We start from the raw sequence: 6,085 nt of genomic DNA, 5'->3' as shown, positions 1-6,085 counted from the left end.
TGTGTGTGTGTGTGTGTGTGTGTGTGTGTGTGTGTGTGTGTGTGTGTGAGCAGACGCAATTAATGATCAGGGCACTACTGTTAAGAGCAACAGTAACAATGGCACTAATAATAATGTGCAGAGACTTAAGTGCTCCCACAGGCTGTCTTTTTAATAAGTGAGTGGTTATTTCAAATGATAGCACACATAATTCAGATTATTCACTGTTGTACTATAATTCACAAATATATACAAACTCGTAAGTCTCAGAGGACATGCTTCACATGATGTTTCACTTGATGCTTGAATTGTTATTTTTGAGGGAAAAACATAAATCACATTTAGATGCAGAGAGGACTGCATTTCAGGATACAAGGAATGGCTTATATAACATTTTGGATTGTCATTGTGACTTACTGTCATTTCTTGCTGTTTTTATACTCTTATTATGCAATGAGAGGCTGTCCTTAATATTTTTGGCAAGAGGTTGTTGTTAATATAATTTAAAAAGATTTTCTGTGATGGCTTTATTAACACCCTTTGTTGAATTTAATGGGAGAATACAGACTCAATTCTTATTTTTTACCTGCTTCTGCCATTCAGGGATGATTTGATGCTTCCATTATCCTGAATTCTTTTCAGACACAGAATTGACAGGACAAACTTATTTACCCTCAGATGAGAGTTTACTTTCTATTATCTGTGAAAGTCTGGTTCAAAAAGTGCTGTCCAAAACGCTGTAACACAGCTCAGTTATAACATATCACAGCAGGGGCTTCTTCTGCTGTCTGATGGGAGCTGCTGGTTCTGAGGAAGTCGCATGTGATTCGGCGTTCTTTGCATATGAGGTCTGTCTATCCTTGGCTGGATGAAGGCTGTTTTGAAGAATGTCAACAGTGGGTGCCTTCCTTGGGGAGGTGGATTATATTATCACAACATAAAGTAACATCTGTGTATATCTAACCCTGTATCTAACTCCATCCTTGTGTTCTAGAAACATTAATATACAACAGACTTGCAATCGTCTTATACTGTAGTTTGGGGTAGTGATGGATGTCCAAAGTGCTCTAATTTACCACAGAACGTTTGTGTTTGTCTAATACTTCAAGTCAGTGTTGACAGTATTTCACTATGACCACAGTTTCCATAATCTATTCTGTTGTCACACTTGTGTTTTAGGTGCCTTAATAATGCTTTAGTTGCTACAAGCTGATATTTTAAGGAAATGATAAAAAGGAAAACTGAACATTTTGTAGATGTGTTTAGAATGAACAATACGTTTGCCAGTGAAGCTGTACTTAGGCACAGTGGTGCTTCAGGCTTAAAGCTATAAGGTAAATAGTGTAACATGTTCAAACTGACAATGCTAACATGCTGATCTTCAGCAGGTATGTTATGTTTCCCATGTTAGTTTAGAATTAGCATGCTAACATTTGCTAATTAGGACTAAACACAAGTTCAGCTGAGGCGGATGGGAGTCCCTTCAGTTTTGTAGTTATATGGACGTAAACCAAAGTATTGGACAAATCAAAAATTAGACCTGATTGTGGCATTAGAGAAAAAAGAGTCAAAGATTAACAATTCATCCTGAGGGGGACTAAGCAATCTGCCCAGTACCTGTACCTGACATTTCAGTCAAAACCACAAATGTCAGCCTCATGTTGTGGCTAGAGGACAAGTCAGGGGATCACCAGAGAGAATAGAATTCATCCTCTGGAGACCGTGAATGTCTGTACAGACTTTCATTGCAATCCATCCAAAGTTGATATTTCAGTCTGGACCAAAGTTCCCGGCCCTAGAGCAATATAGCTATTGTGGCTAAAAAAGACAGAGCGTGAGTGTTTTGCAGCTGTGTGCATGCTGATTGAATCTGCGAACTCTTCTCTGTGGTGGGAATGTTTTCCTTTCAGTACCTTATCATATTTTGTTGATTAGAAAATGTTCCCAGGCATGATTATATTTCCCCCAAAACAATTTTAGCTGATGCACAATAGTCACATGTGGATGTAAAAATGATTAATCGAGCATCAGTTACTGTTCATTTACTCATTTCTTTTCATGCCGTGTATCATATAAGGCAAGTTAGATACTGTATTAGGAATACAGTCTCATAATCATATTAGGAATGTGTGGGAACACTTGCTGGCAAAACAATTTCTAAATAAAGGTGGTGCTTTAAATCCTGAATAAAATATTTAAAGGGCCATATAAATTGTCTCTCTCAGTTCCAACAACAAAGATTAAATCTGAATCCCAGTGATAAGGATAAAGGCTATAAAGCATGTCTCTACCTTAAGCTTACTGCAGCAAAGATGAACCACTCACAAGAAACATTGGAGTTGTGTAGACCAAACTCCCACTTTTTTTCTCTTCTTGCTGCTTTCACTTCAGAAGTGATTATTTTATCAAACAAGTGAGTACAATTTCAGCTGTGTTACTGAGTGCAAAAAAGTCATCTGGAGGCAATTTGGTTACCCCTATTTGACCTTCTCCTTTGACTTGATTACTACATTTAGATGAAATCTGTGTAGTAAAGTGTAGATGATGGGTATAGTGTCAGAATAATGCTTACCAATACTGCACATCAACAATGCAAACTGCAGCCTCAGAAAGACTCAGGTACATAGGTAACAAAAAATAGACAGCTGCTAATCTTTGCCATTTTTTGGTTTATGTTGTATGACAACATAATATGACAGAATAAAAGGTGACATTATACAATACATTTGCACTCCCAAGATCACTGTATATGTTATAGTTATTTCCCTTCTCATGTCCACTCATTTTTCATCATGTAGTCTTTGGTAATGCTCTCCTGCCCCCTGGTGAAATACATTTGATCCAATCATTTATTATCCTCTTTGCTGCTGCTTAGTCTCTCATGCTCAACTTCAAAATACTCATCATTCAGTTGATTAATAACTCTTTAAGAGCCACTAGAGTCCAAGGCAAGACAACTGATGTTTGTAATCAGCCCTTCCTGTAACACGCTGCTGTTGAATTATATATTCCGCAACAGCAACGTTTTACATGAAGTGATAACTACAAATTAAATGGGGACGAGGGACAACACTCAGAGGTCAAAGTCTGCCTTAAAGGAATATGTTATGAAAAGAGTTAGAACTGAGTTCACAATCATTCTATTCAACTGACCGTGTGCATTAGTAAATGTGTCAACTGAGAAGTTTGTGATTATAGCCTACCACCTAGTGGCAATGTTGTGTACCTACGCACCAGTCCACTGGGTGTATTGGAAGGGGAAGTCAGTGTCCCCCATGTAGAATATGACTGGACAATGTTGTTAAACTGGGTACTAATTGGAAAAAGAAAGCTAATGTGACAGGAACTTTGGATCTATAAATATTTTATATTCCAAATATATAACGTACTATGCACAACTAAATGTAATGCATCAATACAATTTTAATCTAACAGTTTGTATGTCCAGCTGTATTCCAGAGAGTATGTTTAAACATATAAAATGAATACATAGTTTAAAATTGCTGATCTATTTGTATCCAACATCAGACAGTTACCTTTATACAGCTTGTTGATATGAAAAAGAAAGAATTCATGATTTTCTCAGAGGCCACATACCAGCACATGTACATAGTACATTTTGAATTAAGTAAAGACTGATTTTCCTGCTCTATTGGTGTATGATTGTTATCGATGTGAGGTATTTGGACATAATGAAGGGACCTAATTGAAAAGTGGTTTACAATGTGTCATCTTGCTTTCATGGAAATATAATCAGGAATGTATTAAATATATTAAAATAATTGACATAAGGAGAGGAGAAGTATGCCTTTGGATTATGAGCTTATTTTACGAGTCAAAGTACCTAAGCCTAAGAGACAGTAAAGGGGCCCCCTGGAGAGAATTGAAATATTACAGTAAGTGACCATTATTAGTGTGTTACTGATATAATGCTGCTTAATTTAGGCCTCTTGTCATGACAGTGGCCACTCTGAGCTGGGATAAACTTTTTTTTGGTACATGAGCTATTTTTTTGATACAATAGCTCACACAGACAGCTTTCAACTTGCATTGGAGTAGTTGCCTTTATTCTGTAAGTTGCATATTAAGCAGACTTAGTCCAATCATGTGAGCGATAATTTGGTGCAGGTGAGGGAGTCTGCAGTGTGTTCGTGTTCATCTGCTCCTCAGCTTTATTATTTGTTTGCTGTCATTCTACTGCTCCAGGTACTCCAAGAACAACAAACGAGCAAATAAAATAACAGCCACCTTGGCCCTCACTTTATAGACATACACAGACACAGTTTACATTTGTTATTAAAAACCTCTTGCCACAAAAACAGTTTCTTCCTGTCTGCAACTAGCCTCATTAACAAGGCCTGGGTCCCCCACTGACACTCCCCCCTTGCAAACGATACAAATGTCTCTGCACATGTAAATACTGTTTCATCTCCTGTCGGGCTCATATTTGTTGTTGATTGTTGATCTTTGTTGTTGTATATTTTTATGTTGTCAGTTTATATATTTATATGTACACAATATTCTCTTCAGTTTATATATTTATATGTACACAATATTCTCTTCCGTTACGTTACTTCTGCACGGCACAGACCCAGAATAATGCACATGTATATATCTGCAACGTTCTTCTTCACTTCCATATTTATATATTTCCACATTTATTTATGTTGACTGTATGTTTGTCTACGTGTAGCACCTTATCTCCACAGCAAATACCTCATATGTGTAAAACACTACTTGGCAATAAAACTCATTCTGATTCTGATTCTCATTCTGTTAATCTGAAAGCAGTCAGGAGGTAACATTCATCTGAGTAGTAAAACCCAATGTCCTGCTTTACAGAGGAGGTCCCTGTCCCTTTTTGGAACAAGTTCACATAAATTCTGAGTTCACTCACACAACAGTGTTAACATTGTCCACGGACTTCAACAAATACATTTAAATGTGTTCAAACAAAACCCAAATAAATATAAGGATACAAAGGGAAACAAAACAAGCATTGAAATGTCACATGTTTGTATTTCCTGTCCCCTTGTCATATGAGTGTTATAAACTTTCATCATTATTCCATTTATTTTGTGAACACTGAAATAAAATTAACTTCACCTTCACACTATTCAAGCAGCATAGCAACAGGTTATGAATCTCTAAACCTCTCTAAATTCTGATCTTACAGCCATGTATAACAATCATATGCTAACATACTGCTGGCCTTAGTAACACTGCAACATATATCATGTGGTTTCAATTGCTATTTGATAGATAGAATAGATAAAGGGCACTCCAGCATTTAAATAAATAAAGTGTCTTTTGCATCTTTCATACACTAATACATACTCCTTTCAGTATTTTATTGTCCAGAAATGACTATGGACACTGATAGGAGACATATAATATACCTAACAGGTATATTCGACTGTTAAAAAATTAAGAAAATCTGAATTATAATGTTTTGGTCTCTGCCTGACTTTAAACACGCCGCCCAACGGTTCTCTAATGTTAAAGCTTTTGATTATTAGCAAGTATGCTGCTCGATGTTAAACTTAAACCCAAGAAAGTGACCATTTGTTTTTCACATGTGTACCACAGGGTCAATCAGGTACTGTTGAGTTTTAAAAAGTTACAACAAACTTAATGTGCTCCAGTGTTTCAGTGTTTTCCTTCAAATGTAAAACTGCAGGGTTTTAAGCCAGACAATTGCATTAGAATGTTAATTAAACCACTGTTTATCTCCTCTTTGTAATGTGAACAAAACTGACACTTCTTTGTTTAGTGCCAGAAGGATCCTTTTGTTTAACTTCTTCATAGACTCCTAAGATTGGGTATCGACCATTTTGGAGACAATCCCTGTTGTGCTGTAGGACTAGTTGGTAGAGCAAGGACTGTGTATTCCTTCAGATCAAAGGGGGTTCTACGTCTGGGGTCGACGCTTTTGTTCAACCAAAAGCAACGTAGAACAGTAAGGTACACCCTTCCTAATTGGGTGACAAAGAAGTAACCAAACGACCAATGGCTATGGTCCTGAGCCATTTGGAGGAAAAAGACCCGCCCACATACCTGGAGGATATTAACAATTCATTTTGTGAGAATCAGGACTGTAAGCTGT

The sequence above is a fragment of the Micropterus dolomieu genome, linkage group LG04 (assembly GCF_021292245.1).
Source record: "Micropterus dolomieu isolate WLL.071019.BEF.003 ecotype Adirondacks linkage group LG04, ASM2129224v1, whole genome shotgun sequence".
Lineage (NCBI taxonomy): Eukaryota > Metazoa > Chordata > Actinopteri > Centrarchiformes > Centrarchidae > Micropterus > Micropterus dolomieu.
Note: the sequence above shows the minus strand (reverse complement) of the source record.